We start from the raw sequence: 17,444 nt of genomic DNA, 5'->3' as shown, positions 1-17,444 counted from the left end.
GGAATCCTATAAAATTGACTTCAGGAAACAAAATTCTTATCTTGTATGTTACACCAAGCAACTATATTCTATGACTTGTGGAAATGTTCCCATGATTTTTAATTCGGGTGGGAAAATCTGATGATGATTTCAAATCAAAATGGCTTTAGGAAACGCCAGCTTATTTTCCTGAATTTTCTTTTCTCTTGTTTTTTCCAAAATTATCTATAATGTTTTATTGAGGAATTTTTTGGCAATTTAAAAACAATTGTTTAGTCCATCAGTTGAGTATGTTCTTGTGGCTTTTTTGTAGGTGACAAAAGGAACTAGAAGTCACTAAGAGACTTTAAAGTGTCTTTCTAAGCTTCTAGTTGACTTGAATTTTATTACGGAAGGTATTCGAAGCAAAAAAATCAAATGGAAATTGACATAGTCACTTTACCGTTTTGGAAACTTTATGCAGTTAAAAGATGCTCAAAACGACTGAAAATACGAAGACTAATTTTATTTTATGTTTACATAGAAATGAATATTTTTCTTCTTTTGAGCTTTTTTGGTGTATTCTTTAGTAAGTTTTCAGAGCCAACTCACACTAAATCTGCCTTTTAAACTGTTGAAAGGCTTGAGCGGTACAAGGTTTCAAGTTAAGATGACTTCACATCAGATTTTTAAATTTTAGTGAGGCCTGAAATTTTGAAGGTATCTCAGAAGTTGTGGCTGAGTTGTTAAAGCGATGGACTTGAAATCCATTGGGATCTCCCTGCGCATTCAATCATTGCCAACTATGTCAATTTCCAAGTAGGTTTTTTGATGATTATCTGAGTAGATCAATGCACACCTTCCTTAGTTTATCCCCCAAAAAGTTGTTTCATATCTCTGGACTGGATTTGGAGAACCAACCTGCGGACATCTAAAGATCTTGTTTTGATTAACTGGCCTGGCCCATCATCACATGTGAATCACACTGCTAATCAAAAGATGAGACCTCATGCGATCAGGTAAGAGGTGCTTCTCCATCTCTCATCTAGTTGCCACAAATGTCAGGCATGGTTGATAGATTGGAACATGTGCTTTGCTTTGCACCGATTCTACTTATATTATCTCTCGGGTGGAATCTTTTACCACACAGTGAAAAATCTTTAGCAACTTCTGGATGAGCAGCTTTCTAGCAGTTTAAGTTTTGCAATTATTTTCCTCTCCTTTTTCCTGGTAACAGAGCTGGCACAGTTTTCATAAACAATTTTAAAACTGTCCTGATTGTGATACTGTGGAATTCTAGGCACACTTGTAGATTAAAAGTGGAGGAGATATTAATTTATGATGGTGTATTAAATGTAGATTTGTACTGCAGCTTTAAAGCCAGTTTCACCATCATGCATGATTTCCTTAATGTGTTCCCTTCTCCATTTTCACCACAAGAAAATCTAGAGTAGTAAGCTACATGTGTGGTTCCATGGTGTAATGGTTAGCACTCTGGACTCTGAATCCAGCGATCTGAGTTCAAATCTCAGTGGAACCTGTAAGTTTCATCTTTAGCATTATAATTTCTACTATGTTCAACTTTTAGAATGAAACTTGAAACTTTGAAACTTGATTTGAATGGTGCAAGAATCCATGGAATCCTATAAAATTGACTTCAGGAAACAAAATTCTTATCTTGTATGTTACACCAAGCAACTATATACTATGACTTGTGTAAATGTTCCCATGATTTTTAATTCGGGTGGGAAAATCTGATGATGATTTCAAATCAAAATGGCTTTAGGAAACGCCAGCTTATTTTCCTGAATTTTCTTTTCTCTTGTTTTTTCCAAAATTATCTATAATGTTTTATTGAGGAATTTTTTGGCAATTTAAAAACAATTGTTTAGTCCATCAGTTGAGTATGTTCTTGTGGCTTTTTTGTAGGTGACAAAAGGAACTAGAAGTCACTAAGAGACTTTAAAGTGTCTTTCTAAGCTTCTAGTTGACTTGAATTTTATTACGGAAGGTATTCGAAGCAAAAAAATCAAATGGAAATTGACATAGTCACTTTACCGTTTTGGAAACTTTATGCAGTTAAAAGATGCTCAAAACGACTGAAAATACGAAGACTAATTTTATTTTATGTTTACATAGAAATGAATATTTTTCTTCTTTTGAGCTTTTTTGGTGTATTCTTTAGTAAGTTTTCAGAGTCAACTCACACTAAATCTGCCTTTTAAACTGTTGAAAGGCTTGAGCGGTACAAGGTTTCAAGTTAAGATGACTTCACATCAGATTTTTAAATTTTAGTGAGGCCTGAAATTTTGAAGGTATCTCAGAAGTTGTGGCTGAGTTGTTAAAGCGATGGACTTGAAATCCATTGGGATCTCCCTGCGCATTCAATCATTGCCAACTATGTCAATTTCCAAGTAGGTTTTTTGATGATTATCTGAGTAGATCAATGCACACCTTCCTTAGTTTATCCCCCAAAAAGTTGTTTCATATCTCTGGACTGGATTTGGAGAACCAACCTGCGGGCATCTAAAGATCTTATTTTGATTAACTGGCCTGGCCCATCATCACATGTGAATCACACTGCTAATCAAAAGATGCGACCACGTGCGATCAGGTAAGAGGTGCTTCTCCATCTCTCATCTAGTTGCCACAAATGTCAGGTATAGTTGATAGATTGGAACATGTGCTTTGCTTTGCACCGATTCTACTTATATTATCTCTCGGGTGGAATCTTTTACCACACAGTGAAAAATCTTTAGCAACTTCTGGATGAGCAGCTTTCTAGCAGTTTAAGTTTTGCAATTATTTTCCTCTCTTTTTTCCTGGTAACAGAGCTGGCACAGTTTTCATAAACAATTTTAAAACTGTCCTGATTGTGATACTGTGGAATTCTAGGCACACTTGTAGATTAAAAGTGGAGGAGATATTAATTTATGATGGTGTATTAAATGTAGATTTGTACTGCAGCTTTAAAGCCAGTTTCACCATCATGCATGATTTCCTTAATGTGTTCCCTTCTCCATTTTCACCACAAGAAAATCTAGAGTAGTAAGCTACATGTGTGGTTCCATGGTGTAATGGTTAGCACTCTGGACTCTGAATCCAGCGATCTGAGTTAAAATCTCAGTGGAACCTGTAAGTTTTATCTTTAGCATTATAATTTCTACTATGTTCAACTTTTAGAATGAAACTTGAAACTTTGAAACTTGATTTGAATGGTGCAAGAATCCATGGAATCCTATAAAATTGACTTCAGTAAACAAAATTCTTATCTTGTATGTTACACCAAGCAACTATATACTATGACTTGTGTAAATGTTCCCATGATTTTTAATTCGGGTGGGAAAATCTGATGATGATTTCAAATCAAAATGGCTTTAGGAAACGCCAGCTTATTTTCCTGAATTTTCTTTTCTCTTGTTTTTTCCAAAATTATCTATAATGTTTTATTGAGGAATTTTTTGGCAATTTAAAAACAATTGTTTAGTCCATCAGTTGAGTATGTTCTTGTGGCTTTTTTGTAGGTGACAAAAGGAACTAGAAGTCACTAAGAGACTTTAAAGTGTCTTTCTAAGCTTCTAGTTGACTTGAATTTTATTACGGAAGGTATTCGAAGCAAAAAAATCAAATGGAAATTGACATAGTCACTTTACCGTTTTGGAAACTTTATGCAGTTAAAAGATGCTCAAAACGACTGAAAATACGAAGACTAATTTTATTTTATGTTTACATAGAAATGAATATTTTTCTTCTTTTGAGCTTTTTTGGTGTATTCTTTAGTAAGTTTTCAGAGCCAACTCACACTAAATCTGCCTTTTAAACTGTTGAAAGGCTTGAGCGGTACAAGGTTTCAAGTTAAGATGACTTCACATCAGATTTTTAAATTTTAGTGAGGCCTGAAATTTTGAAGGTATCTCAGAAGTTGTGGCTGAGTTGTTAAAGCGATGGACTTGAAATCCATTGGAATCCTATAAAATTGACTAACGGAAACAAAATTCTTATCTTGTATGTTACACCAAGCAACTATATTCTATGACTTGTGGAAATGTTCCCATGATTTTTAATTCGGGTGGGAAAATCTGATGATGATTTCAAATCAAAATGGCTTTAGGAAACGCCAGCTTATTTTCCTGAATTTTCTTTTCTCTTGTTTTTTCCAAAATTATCTATAATGTTTTATTGAGGAATTTTTTGGCAATTTAAAAACAATTGTTTAGTCCATCAGTTGAGTATGTTCTTGTGGCTTTTTTGTAGGTGACAAAAGGAACTAGAAGTCACTAAGAGACTTTAAAGTGTCTTTCTAAGCTTCTAGTTGACTTGAATTTTATTACCGAAGGTATTCGAAGCAAAAAAATCAAATGGAAATTGACATAGTCACTTTACCGTTTTGGAAAATTATGCAGTTAAAAGATGCTCAAAACGACTGAAAATACTAATTTTATTTTATGTTTACATAGAAATGAATATTTTTCTTCTTTTGAGCTTTTTTGGTGTATTCTTTAGTAAGTTTTCAGAGCCAACTCACACTAAATCTGCCTTTTAAACTGTTGAAAGGCTTGAGCGGTACAAGGTTTCAAGTTAAGATGACTTCACATCAGATTTTTAAATTTTAGTGAGGCCTGAAATTTTGAAGGTATCTCAGAAGTTGTGGCTGAGTTGTTAAAGCGATGGACTTGAAATCCATTGGGATCTCCCTGCGCATTCAATCATTGCCAACTATGTCAATTTCCAAGTAGGTTTTTTGATGATTATCTGAGTAGATCAATGCACACCTTCCTTAGTTTATCCCCCAAAAAGTTGTTTCATATCTCTGGACTGGATTTGGAGAACCAACCTGCGGGCATCTAAAGATCTTATTTTGATTAACTGGCCTGGCCCATCATCACATGTGAATCACACTGCTAATCAAAAGATGAGACCTCGTGCGATCAGGTAAGAGGTGCTTCTCCATCTCTCATCTTGTTGCCACAAATGTCAGGTATGGTTGATAGATTGGAACATGTGCTTTGCTTTGCACCGATTCTACTTATATTATCTCTCGGGTGGAATCTTTTACCACACAGTGAAAAATCTTTAGCAACTTCTGGATGAGCAGCTTTCTAGCAGTTTAAGTTTTGCAATTATTTTCCTCTCCTTTTTCCTGGTTTCAGAGCTGGTACAGTTTTCATAAACAATTTTAAAACTGTCCTGATTGTGATACTGTGGAATTCTAGGCACACTTGTAGATTAAAAGTGGAGGAGATATTAATTTATGATGGTGTATTAAATGTAGATTTGTACTGCAGCATTAAAGCCAGTTTCACCATCATGCATGATTTCCTTAATGTGTTCCCTTCTCCATTTTCACCACAAGAAAATCTAGAGTAGTAAGCTGCATGTGTGGTTCCATGGTGTAATGGTTAGCACTCTGGACTCTGAATCCAGCGATCTGAGTTCAAATCTCAGTGGAACCTGTAAGTTTCATCTTTAGCATTATAATTTCTATTATGTTCAACTTTTAGAATGAAACTTGAAACTTGATTTGAATGGTGCAAGAATCCATGGAATCCTATAAAATTGACTTCAGGAAACAAAATTCTTATCTTGTATGTTACACCAAGCAACTATATTCTATGACTTGTGTAAATGTTCCCATGATTTTTAATTCGGGTGGGAAAATCTGATGATGATTTCAAATCAAAATGGCTTTAGGAAACGCCAGCTTATTTTCCTTAATTTTCTTTTCTCTTGTATTTTCCAAAATTATCTATAATGTTTTATTGAGGAATTTTTTGGCAATTTAAAAACAATTGTTTAGTCCATCAGTTGAGTATGTTCATGTGGCTTTTTTGTAGGTGACAAAATGAACTAGAAGTCACTAAGAGACTTTAAAGTGTCTTTCTAAGCTTCTAGTTGACTTGAATTTTATTATGGAAGGTATTCGAAGCAAAAAAATCAAATGGAAATTGACATAGTCACTTTACCGTTTTGGAAACTTTATGCAGTTAAAAGATGCTCAAAACGACTGAAAATACGAAGACTAATTTTATTTTATGTTTACATAGAAATGAATATTTTTCTTCTTTTGAGCTTTTTTGGTGTATTCTTTAGTAAGTTTTCAGAGCCAACTCACACTAAATCTGCCTTTTAAACTGTTGAAAGGCTTGAGCGGTACAAGGTTTCAAGTTAGGATGACTTCACATCAGATTTTTAAATTTTAGTGAGGCCTGAAATTTTGAAGGTATCTCAGAAGTTGTGGCTGAGTTGTTAAAGCGATGGACTTGAAATCCATTGGGATCTCCCTGCGCATTCAATCATTGCCAACTATGTCAATTTCCAAGTAGGTTTTTTGATGATTATCTGAGTAGATCAATGCACACCTTCCTTAGTTTATCCCCCAAAAAGTTGTTTCATATCTCTGGAGTGGATTTGGAGAACCAACCTGAGGGCATCTAAAGATCTTATTTTGATTAACTGGCCTGGCCCATCATCACATGTGAATCACACTGCTAATCAAAAGATGCGACCTCGTGCGATCAGGTAAGAGGTGCTTCTCCATCTCTCATCTAGTTGCCACAAATGTCAGGTATGGTTGATAGATTGGAACATGTGCTTTGCTTTGCACCGATTCTACTTATATTATCTCTCGGGTGGAATCTTTTACCACACAGTGAAAAATCTTTAGCAACTTCTGGATGAGCAGCTTTCTAGCAGTTTAAGTTTTGCAATTATTTTCCTCTCCTTTTTTCCTGGTAACAGAGCTGGCACAGTTTTCATAAACAATTTTAAAACTGTCCTGATTTTGATACTGTGGAATTCTAGGCACACTTGTAGATTAAAAGTGGAGGAGATATTAATTTATGATGGTGTATTAAATGTAGATTTGTACTGCAGCATTAAAGCCAGTTTCACCATCATGCATGATTTCCTTAATGTGTTCCCTTCTCCATTTTCACCACAAGAAAATCTAGAGTAGTAAGCTCCATGTGTGGTTCCATGGTGTAATGGTTAGCACTCTGGACTCTGAATCCAGCGATCTGAGTTCAAATCTCAGTGGAACCTGTAACCTGTAGCATTATAATTTCTTCTATGTTCAACTTTTAGAATGAAACTTGAAACTTGAAAACTTGAAACTTGATATGAATGGTGCAAGAATCCATGGAATCCTATAAAATTGACTTCAGGAAACAAAATTCTTATCTTGTATGTTACACCAAGCAACTATATTCTATGACTTGTGTAAATGTTCCCATGATTTTTAATTCGGGTGGGAAAATCTGATAATGACTTCAAATCAAAATGGCTTTAGGAAACGCCAGCTTATTTTCCTGAATTTTCTTTTCTCTTGTTTTTTTCCAAAATTATCTATAATGTTTTATTGAGGAATTTTTTGGCAATTTAAAAACAATTGTTTAGTCCATCAGTTGAGTATGTTCATGTGGCTTTTTTGTAGGTGACAAAATGAACTAGAAGTCACTAAGAGACTTTAAAGTGTCTTTCTAAGCTTCTAGTTGACTTGAATTTTATTACGGAAGGTATTCGAAGCAAAAAAATCAAATGGAAATTGACATAGTCACTTTACCGTTTTGGAAACTTTATGCAGTTAAAAGATGCTCAAAACGACTGAAAATACGAAGACTAATTTTATTTTATGTTTACATAGAAATGAATATTTTTCTTCTTTTGAGCTTTTTTGGTGTATTCTTTAGTAAGTTTTCAGAGCCAACTCACACTAAATCTGCCTTTTAAACTGCTGAAAGGCTTGAGCGGTACAAGGTTTCAAGTTAGGATGACTTCACATCAGATTTTTAAATTTTAGTGAGGCCTGAAATTTTGAAGGTATCTCAGAAGTTGTGGCTGAGTTGTTAAAGCGATGGACTTGAAATCCATTGGGATCTCCCTGCGCATTCAATCATTGCCAACTATGTCAATTTCCAAGTAGGTTTTTTGATGATTATCTGAGTAGATCAATGCACACCTTCCTTAGTTTATCCCCCAAAAAGTTGTTTCATATCTCTGGAGTGGATTTGGAGAACCAACCTGAGGGCATCTAAAGATCTTATTTTGATTAACTGGCCTGGCCCATCATCACATGTGAATCACACTGCTAATCAAAAGATGCGACCTCGTGCGATCAGGTAAGAGGTGCTTCTCCATCTCTCATCTAGTTGCCACAAATGTCAGGTATGGTTGATAGATTGGAACATGTGCTTTGCTTTGCACCGATTCTACTTATATTATCTCTCGGGTGGAATCTTTTACCACACAGTGAAAAATCTTTAGCAACTTCTGGATGAGCAGCTTTCTAGCAGTTTAAGTTTTGCAATTATTTTCCTCTCCTTTTTCCTGGTAACAGAGCTGGCACAGTTTTCATAAACAATTTTAAAACTGTCCTGATTGTGATACTGTGGAATTCTAGGCACACTTGTAGATTAAAAGTGGAGGAGATATTAATTTATCATGGTGTATTAAATGTAGATTTGTGCTGCAGCTTTAAAGCCAGTTTCACCATCATGCATGATTTCCTTAATGTGTTCCCTTCTCCATTTTCACCACAAGAAAATCTAGAGTAGTCAGCTAAATGTGTGGTTCCATGGTGTAATGGTTAGCACTCTGGACTCTGAATCCAGCGATCTGAGTTCAAATCTCAGTGGAACCTGTAAGTTTCATGTTTAGCATTATAATTTCTTCTATGTTCAACTTTTAGAATGAAACTTGAAACTTGAAAACTTGAAACTTGATTTGAATGGTGCAAGAATCCATGGAATCCTATAAAATTGACTTCAGGAAACAAAATTCTTATCTTGTATGTTACACCAAGCAACTATATTCTATGACTTGTGTAAATGTTCCCATGATTTTTAATTCGGGTGGGAAAATCTGATGATGATTTCAAATCAAAATGGCTTTAGGAAACGCCAGCTTATTTTCCTGAATTTTCTTTTCTCTTGTTTTTTTCCAAAATTATCTATAATGTTTTATTGAGGAATTTTTTGGCAATTTAAAAACAATTGTTTAGTCCATCAGTTGAGTATGTTCATGTGGCTTTTTTGTAGGTGACAAAATGAACTAGAAGTCACTAAGAGACTTTAAAGTGTCTTTCTAAGCTTCTAGTTGACTTGAATTTTATTACGGAAGGTATTCGAAGCAAAAAAATCAAATGGAAATTGACATAGTCACTTTACCGTTTTGGAAACTTTATGCAGTTAAAAGATGCTCAAAACGACTGAAAATACGAAGACTAATTTTATTTTATGTTTACATAGAAATGAATATTTTTCTTCTTTTGAGCTTTTTTGGTGTATTCTTTAGTAAGTTTTCAGAGCCAACTCACACTAAATCTGCCTTTTAAACTGTTGAAAGGCTTGAGCGGTACAAGGTTTCAAGTTAGGATGACTTCACATCAGATTTTTAAATTTTAGTGAGGCCTGAAATTTTGAAGGTATCTCAGAAGTTGTGGCTGAGTTGTTAAAGCGATGGACTTGAAATCCATTCTGATCTCCCTGCGCATTCAATCATTGCCAACTATGTCAATTTTCAAGTAGGTTTTTTGATGATTATCTGAGTAGATCAATGCACACCTTCCTTAGTTTATCCCCCAAAAAGTTGTTTCATATCTCTGGACTGGATTTGGAGAACCAACCTGAGGGCATCTAAAGATCTTATTTTGATTAACTGGCCTGGCCCATCATCACATGTGAATCACACTGCTAATCAAAAGATGCGACCTCGTGCGATCAGGTAAGAGGTGCTTCTCCATCTCTCATCTAGTTGCCACAAATGTCAGGTATGGTTGATAGATTGGAACATGTGCTTTGCTTTGCACCAATTCTACTTATATTATCTCTCGGGTGGAATCTTTTACCACACAGTGAAAAATCTTTAGCAACTTCTGGATGAGCAGCTTTCTAGCAGTTTAAGTTTTGCAATTATTTTCCTCTCCTTTTTCCTGGTAACAGAGCTGGCACAGTTTTCATAAACAATTTTAAAACTGTCCTGATTGTGATACTGTGGAATTCTAGGCACACTTGTAGATTAAAAGTGGAGGAGATATTAATTTATGATGGTGTATTAAATGTAGATTTGTGCTGCAGCTTTAAAGCCAGTTTCACCATCATGCATGATTTCCTTAATGTGTTCCCTTCTCCATTTTCACCACAAGAAAATCTAGAGTAGTCAGTAAGTTTCATCTTTAGCATTATAATTTCTACTATGTTCAACTTTTAGAATGAAACTTGAAACTTGAAAACTTGAAACTTGATTTGAATGGTGCAAGAATCCATGGAATCCTATAAAATTGACTTCAGGAAACAAAATTCTTATCTTGTATGTTACACCAAGCAACTATATTCTATGACTTGTGTAAATGTTCCCATGATTTTTAATTCGGGTGGGAAAATCTGATGATGATTTCAAATCAAAATGGCTTTAGGAAACGCCAGCTTATTTTCCTGAATTTTCTTTTCTCTTGTTTTTTTCCAAAATTATCTATAATGTTTTATTGAGGAATTTTTTGGCAATTTAAAAACAATTGTTTAGTCCATCAGTTGAGTATGTTCATGTGGCTTTTTTGTAGGTGACAAAATGAACTAGAAGTCACTAAGAGACTTTAAAGTGTCTTTCTAAGCTTCTAGTTGACTTGAATTTTATTACGGAAGGTATTCGAAGCAAAAAAATCAAATGGAAATTGACATAGTCACTTTACCGTTTTGGAAACTTTATGCAGTTAAAAGATGCTCAAAACGACTGAAAATACGAAGACTAATTTTATTTTATGTTTACATAGAAATGAATATTTTTCTTCTTTTGAGCTTTTTTGGTGTATTCTTTAGTAAGTTTTCAGAGCCAACTCACACTAAATCTGCCTTTTAAAATGTTGAAAGGCTTGAGCGGTACAAGGTTTCAAGTTAGGATGACTTCACATCAGATTTTTAAATTTTAGTGAGGCATGAAATTTTGAAGGTATCTCAGAAGTTGTGGCTGAGTTGTTAAAGCGATGGACTTGAAATCCATTGGGATCTCCCTGCGCATTCAATCATTGCCAACTATGTCAATTTCCAAGTAGGTTTTTTGATGATTATCTGAGTAGATCAATGCACACCTTCCTTAGTTTATCCCCCAAAAAGTTGTTTCATATCTCTGGACTGGATTTGGAGAACCAACCTGAGGGCATCTAAAGATCTTATTTTGATTAACTGGCCTGGCCCATCATCACATGTGAATCACACTGCTAATCAAAAGATGCGACCTCGTGCGATCAGGTAAGAGGTGCTTCTCCATCTCTCATCTAGTTGCCACAAATGTCAGGTATGGTTGATAGATTGGAACATGTGCTTTGCTTTGCACCGATTCTACTTATATTATCTCTCGGGTGGAATCTTTTACCACACAGTGAAAAATCTTTAGCAACTTCTGGATGAGCAGCTTTCTAGCAGTTTAAGTTTTGCAATTATTTTCCTCTCCTTTTTCCTGGTAACAGAGCTGGCACAGTTTTCATAAACAATTTTAAAACTGTCCTGATTGTGATACTGTGGAATTCTAGGCACACTTGTAGATTAAAAGTGGAGGAGATATTAATTTATGATGGTGTATTAAATGTAGATTTGTGCTGCAGCTTTAAAGCCAGTTTCACCATCATGCATGATTTCCTTAATGTGTTCCCTTCTCCATTTTCACCACAAGAAAATCTAGAGTAGTCAGCTACATGTGTGGTTCCATGGTGTAATGGTTAGCACTCTGGACTCTGAATCCAGCGATCTGAGTTCAAATCTCAGTGGAACCTGTAAGTTTCATCTTTAGCATTATAATTTCTACTATGTTCAACTTTTAGAATGAAACTTGAAACTTGAAAACTTGAAACTTGATTTGAATGGTGCAAGAATCCATGGAATCCTATAAAATTGACTTCAGGAAACAAAATTCTTATCTTGTATGTTACACCAAGCAACTATATTCTATGACTTGTGGAAATGTTCCCATGATTTTTAATTCGGGTGGGAAAATCTGATGATGATTTCAAATCAAAATGGCTTTAGGAAACGCCAGCTTATTTTCCTGAATTTTCTTTTCTCTTGTTTTTTTCCAAAATTATCTATAATGTTTTATTGAGGAATTTTTTGGCAATTTAAAAACAATTGTTTAGTCCATCAGTTGAGTATGTTCATGTGGCTTTTTTGTAGGTGACAAAATGAACTAGAAGTCACTAAGAGACTTTAAAGTGTCTTTCTAAGCTTCTAGTTGACTTGAATTTTATTACGGAAGGTATTCGAAGCAAAAAAATCAAATGGAAATTGACATAGTCACTTTACCGTTTTGGAAACTTTATGCAGTTAAAAGATGCTCAAAACGACTGAAAATACGAAGACTAATTTTATTTTATGTTTACATAGAAATGAATATTTTTCTTCTTTTGAGCTTTTTTGGTGTATTCTTTAGTAAGTTTTCAGAGCCAACTCACACTAAATCTGCCTTTTAAACTGTTGAAAGGCTTGAGCGGTACAAGGTTTCAAGTTAGGATGACTTCACATCAGATTTTTAAATTTTAGTGAGGCCAGAAATTTTGAAGGTATCTCAGAAGTTGTGGCTGAGTTGTTAAAGCGATGGACTTGAAATCCATTGGGATCTCCCTGCGCATTCAGTCATTGCCAACTATGTCAATTTCCAAGTAGGTTTTTTGATGATTATCTGAGTAGATCAATGCACACCTTCCTTAGTTTATCCCCCAAAAAGTTGTTTCATATCTCTGGACTGGATTTGGAGAACCAACCTGAGGGCATCTAAAGATCTTATTTTGATTAACTGGCCTGGCCCATCATCACATGTGAATCACACTGCTAATCAAAAGATGCGACCTCGTGCGATCAGGTAAGAGGTGCTTCTCCATCTCTCATCTAGTTGCCACAAATGTCAGGTATGGTTGATAGATTGGAACATGTGCTTTGCTTTGCACCGATTCTACTTATATTATCTCTCGGGTGGAATCTTTTACCACACAGTGAAAAATCTTTAGCAACTTCTGGATGAGCAGCTTTCTAGCAGTTTAAGTTTTGCAATTATTTTCCTCTCCTTTTTTCCTGGTAACAGAGCTGGCACAGTTTTCATAAACAATTTTAAAACTGTACTGATTTTGATACTGTGGAATTCTAGGCACACTTGTAGATTAAAAGTGGAGGAGATATTAATTTATGATGGTGTATTAAATGTAGATTTGTACTGCAGCTTTAAAGCCAGTTTCACCATCATGCATGATTTCCTTAATGTGTTCCCTTCTCCATTTTCACCACAAGAAAATCTAGAGTAGTAAGCTCCATGTGTGGTTCCATGGTGTAATGGTTAGCACTCTGGACTCTGAATCCAGCGATCTTAGTTCAAATCTCAGTGGAACCTGTAAGTTTCATCTTTAGCATTATAATTTCTTCTATGTTCAACTTTTAGAATGAAACTTGAAACTTGAAAACTTGAAACTTGATTTGAATGGTGCAAGAATCCATGGAATCCTATAAAATTGACTTCAGGAAACAAAATTCTTATCTTGTATGTTACACCAAGCAACTATATTCTATGACTTGTGTAAATGTTCCCATGATTTTTAATTCGGGTGGGAAAATCTGATGATGATTTCAAATCAAAATGGCTTTAGGAAACGCCAGCTTATTTTCCTGAATTTTCTTTTCTCTTGTTTTTTTCCAAAATTATCTATAATGTTTTATTGAGGAATTTTTTGGCAATTTAAAAACAATTGTTTAGTCCATCAGTTGAGTATGTTCATGTGGCTTTTTTGTAGGTGACAAAATGAACTAGAAGTCACTAAGAGACTTTAAAGTGTCTTTCTAAGCTTCTAGTTGACTTGAATTTTATTACGGAAGGTATTCGAAGCAAAAAAATCAAATGGAAATTGACATAGTCACTTTACCGTTTTGGAAACTTTATGCAGTTAAAAGATGCTCAAAACGACTGAAAATACGAAGACTAATTTTATTTTATGTTTACATAGAAATGAATATTTTTCTTCTTTTGAGCTTTTTTGGTGTATTCTTTAGTAAGTTTTCAGAGCCAACTCACACTAAATCTGCCTTTTAAACTGTTGAAAGGCTTGAGCGGTACAAGGTTTCAAGTTAGGATGACTTCACATCAGATTTTTAAATTTTAGTGAGGCCTGAAATTTTGAAGGTATCTCAGAAGTTGTGGCTGAGTTGTTAAAGCGATGGACTTGAAATCCATTGGGATCTCCCTGCGCATTCAATCATTGCCAACTATGTCAATTTCCAAGTAGGTTTTTTGATGATTATCTGAGTAGATCAATGCACACCTTCCTTAGTTTATCCCCCAAAAAGTTGTTTCATATCTCTGGACTGGATTTGGAGAACCAACCTGAGGGCATCTAAAGATCTTATTTTGATTAACTGGCCTGGCCCATCATCACATGTGAATCACACTGCTAATCAAAAGATGCGACCTCATGCGATCAGGTAAGAGGTGCTTCTCCATCTCTCATCTAGTTGCCACAAATGTCAGGTATGGTTGATAGATTGGAACATGTGCTTTGCTTTGCACCGATTCTACTTATATTATCTCTCGGGTGGAATCTTTTACCACACAGTGAAAAATCTTTAGCAACTTCTGGATGAGCAGCTTTCTAGCAGTTTAAGTTTTGCAATTATTTTCCTCTCCTTTTTCCTGGTAACAGAGCTGGCACAGTTTTCATAAACAATTTTAAAACTGTCCTGATTGTGATACTGTGGAATTCTAGGCACACTTGTAGATTAAAAGTGGAGGAGATATTAATTTATGATGGTGTATTAAATGTAGATTTGTGCTGCAGCTTTAAAGCCAGTTTCACCATCATGCATGATTTCCTTAATGTGTTCCCTTCTCCATTTTCACCACAAGAAAATCTAGAGTAGTCAGCTACATGTGTGGTTCCATGGTGTAATGGTTAGCACTCTGGACTCTGAATCCAGCGATCTGAGTTCAAATCTCAGTGGAACCTGTAAGTTTCATCTTTAGCATTATAATTTCTACTATGTTCAACTTTTAGAATGAAACTTGAAACTTGAAAACTTGAAACTTGATTTGAATGGTGCAAGAATCCATGGAATCCTATAAAATTGACTTCAGGAAACAAAATTCTTATCTTGTATGTTACACCAAGCAACTATATTCTATGACTTGTGTAAATGTTCCCATGATTTTTAATTCGGGTGGGAAAATCTGATGATGATTTCAAATCAAAATGGCTTTAGGAAACGCCAGCTTATTTTCCTGAATTTTCTTTTCTCTTGTTTTTTTCCAAAATTATCTATAATGTTTTATTGAGGAATTTTTTGGCAATTTAAAAACAATTGTTTAGTCCATCAGTTGAGTATGTTCATGTGGCTTTTTTGTAGGTGACAAAATGAACTAGAAGTCACTAAGAGACTTTAAAGTGTCTTTCTAAGCTTCTAGTTGACTTGAATTTTATTACGGAAGGTATTCGAAGCAAAAAAATCAAATGGAAATTGACATAGTCACTTTACCGTTTTGGAAACTTTATGCAGTTAAAAGATGCTCAAAACGACTGAAAATACGAAGACTAATTTTATTTTATGTTTACATAGAAATGAATATTTTTCTTCTTTTGAGCTTTTTTGGTGTATTCTTTAGTAAGTTTTCAGAGCCAACTCACACTAAATCTGCCTTTTAAACTGTTGAAAGGCTTGAGCGGTACAAGGTTTCAAGTTAGGATGACTTCACATCAGATTTTTAAATTTTAGTGAGGCATGAAATTTTGAAGGTATCTCAGAAGTTGTGGCTGAGTTGTTAAAGCGATGGACTTGAAATCCATTGGGATCTCCCTGCGCATTCAATCATTGCCAACTATGTCAATTTCCAAGTAGGTTTTTTGATGATTATCTGAGTAGATCAATGCACACCTTCCTTAGTTTATCCCCCAAAAAGTTGTTTCATATCTCTGGACTGGATTTGGAGAACCAACCTGAGGGCATCTAAAGATCTTATTTTGATTAACTGGCCTGGCCCATCATCACATGTGAATCACACTGCTAATCAAAAGATGCGACCTCATGCGATCAGGTAAGAGGTGCTTCTCCATCTCTCATCTAGTTGCCACAAATGTCAGGTATGGTTGATAGATTGGAACATGTGCTTTGCTTTGCACCGATTCTACTTATATTATCTCTCGGGTGGAATCTTTTACCACACAGTGAAAAATCTTTAGCAACTTCTGGATGAGCAGCTTTCTAGCAGTTTAAGTTTTGCAATTATTTTCCTCTCCTTTTTCCTGGTAACAGAGCTGGCACAGTTTTCATAAACAATTTTAAAACTGTCCTGATTGTGATACTGTGGAATTCTAGGCACACTTGTAGATTAAAAGTGGAGGAGATATTAATTTATGATGGTGTATTAAATGTAGATTTGTGCTGCAGCTTTAAAGCCAGTTTCACCATCATGCATGATTTCCTTAATGTGTTCCCTTCTCCATTTTCACCACAAGAAAATCTAGAGTAGTCAGCTACATGTGTGGTTCCATGGTGTAATGGTTAGCACTCTGGACTCTGAATCCAGCGATCTGAGTTCAAATCTCAGTGGAACCTGTAAGTTTCATCTTTAGCATTATAATTTCTACTATGTTCAACTTTTAGAATGAAACTTGAAACTTGAAAACTTGAAACTTGATTTGAATGGTGCAAGAATCCATGGAATCCTATAAAATTGACTTCAGGAAACAAAATTCTTATCTTGTATGTTACACCAAGCAACTATATTCTATGACTTGTGTAAATGTTCCCATGATTTTTAATTCGGGTGGGAAAATCTGATGATGATTTCAAATCAAAATGGCTTTAGGAAACGCCAGCTTATTTTCCTGAATTTTCTTTTCTCTTGTTTTTTTCCAAAATTATCTATAATGTTTTATTGAGGAATTTTTTGGCAATTTAAAAACAATTGTTTAGTCCATCAGTTGAGTATGTTCATGTGGCTTTTTTGTAGGTGACAAAATGAACTAGAAGTCACTAAGAGACTTTAAAGTGTCTTTCTAAGCTTCTAGTTGACTTGAATTTTATTACGGAAGGTATTCGAAGCAAAAAAATCAAATGGAAATTGACATAGTCACTTTACCGTTTTGGAAACTTTATGCAGTTAAAAGATGCTCAAAACGACTGAAAATACGAAGACTAATTTTATTTTATGTTTACATAGAAATGAATATTTTTCTTCTTTTGAGCTTTTTTGGTGTATTCTTTAGTAAGTTTTCAGAGCCAACTCACACTAAATCTGCCTTTTAAAATGTTGAAAGGCTTGAGCGGTACAAGGTTTCAAGTTAGGATGACTTCACATCAGATTTTTAAATTTTAGTGAGGCATGAAATTTTGAAGGTATCTCAGAAGTTGTGGCTGAGTTGTTAAAGCGATGGACTTGAAATCCATTGGGATCTCCCTGCGCATTCAATCATTGCCAACTATGTCAATTTCCAAGTAGGTTTTTTGATGATTATCTGAGTAGATCAA

General features: G+C 34.9%; 9 non-coding genes across 9 annotated transcripts; all 9 read left to right on the top strand.

Annotated features, from left to right (window-relative positions):
* Nucleotides 1-1,426: 1,426 nt before the first annotated feature.
* TRNAQ-CUG (transfer RNA glutamine (anticodon CUG)) lies at nt 1,427-1,498 on the top strand. Its single transcript has one exon. It is a non-coding gene; the product is annotated as a tRNA-Gln (tRNA).
* Nucleotides 1,499-3,021: 1,523 nt separating this feature from the next.
* TRNAQ-CUG (transfer RNA glutamine (anticodon CUG)) lies at nt 3,022-3,093 on the top strand. Its single transcript has one exon. It is a non-coding gene; the product is annotated as a tRNA-Gln (tRNA).
* Nucleotides 3,094-5,339: 2,246 nt separating this feature from the next.
* On the top strand, nt 5,340-5,411 carry TRNAQ-CUG (transfer RNA glutamine (anticodon CUG)). The gene has a single exon. It is a non-coding gene; the product is annotated as a tRNA-Gln (tRNA).
* A 1,516-nt stretch (nt 5,412-6,927) lies between these two features.
* On the top strand, nt 6,928-6,999 carry TRNAQ-CUG (transfer RNA glutamine (anticodon CUG)). Its single transcript has one exon. It is a non-coding gene; the product is annotated as a tRNA-Gln (tRNA).
* Nucleotides 7,000-8,524: 1,525 nt separating this feature from the next.
* On the top strand, nt 8,525-8,596 carry TRNAQ-CUG (transfer RNA glutamine (anticodon CUG)). The gene has a single exon. It is a non-coding gene; the product is annotated as a tRNA-Gln (tRNA).
* A 3,051-nt stretch (nt 8,597-11,647) lies between these two features.
* Nucleotides 11,648-11,719, top strand: TRNAQ-CUG (transfer RNA glutamine (anticodon CUG)). The gene has a single exon. It is a non-coding gene; the product is annotated as a tRNA-Gln (tRNA).
* Nucleotides 11,720-13,251: 1,532 nt separating this feature from the next.
* Nucleotides 13,252-13,323, top strand: TRNAQ-CUG (transfer RNA glutamine (anticodon CUG)). Its single transcript has one exon. It is a non-coding gene; the product is annotated as a tRNA-Gln (tRNA).
* A 1,531-nt stretch (nt 13,324-14,854) lies between these two features.
* TRNAQ-CUG (transfer RNA glutamine (anticodon CUG)) lies at nt 14,855-14,926 on the top strand. The gene has a single exon. It is a non-coding gene; the product is annotated as a tRNA-Gln (tRNA).
* Nucleotides 14,927-16,457: 1,531 nt separating this feature from the next.
* TRNAQ-CUG (transfer RNA glutamine (anticodon CUG)) lies at nt 16,458-16,529 on the top strand. The gene has a single exon. It is a non-coding gene; the product is annotated as a tRNA-Gln (tRNA).
* Nucleotides 16,530-17,444: the final 915 nt, after the last annotated feature.

The sequence above is a fragment of the Dendrobates tinctorius genome, unplaced genomic scaffold (genome assembly GCF_039654945.1).
Source record: "Dendrobates tinctorius isolate UK_male_01 unplaced genomic scaffold, ASM3965494v1 ptg000047l, whole genome shotgun sequence".
In the NCBI taxonomy this organism is placed as follows: domain Eukaryota; kingdom Metazoa; phylum Chordata; class Amphibia; order Anura; family Dendrobatidae; genus Dendrobates; species Dendrobates tinctorius.
The sequence above is the reverse complement of the archived record's forward strand: the minus strand, read 5'-3'. Positions and strand labels throughout refer to the sequence as shown.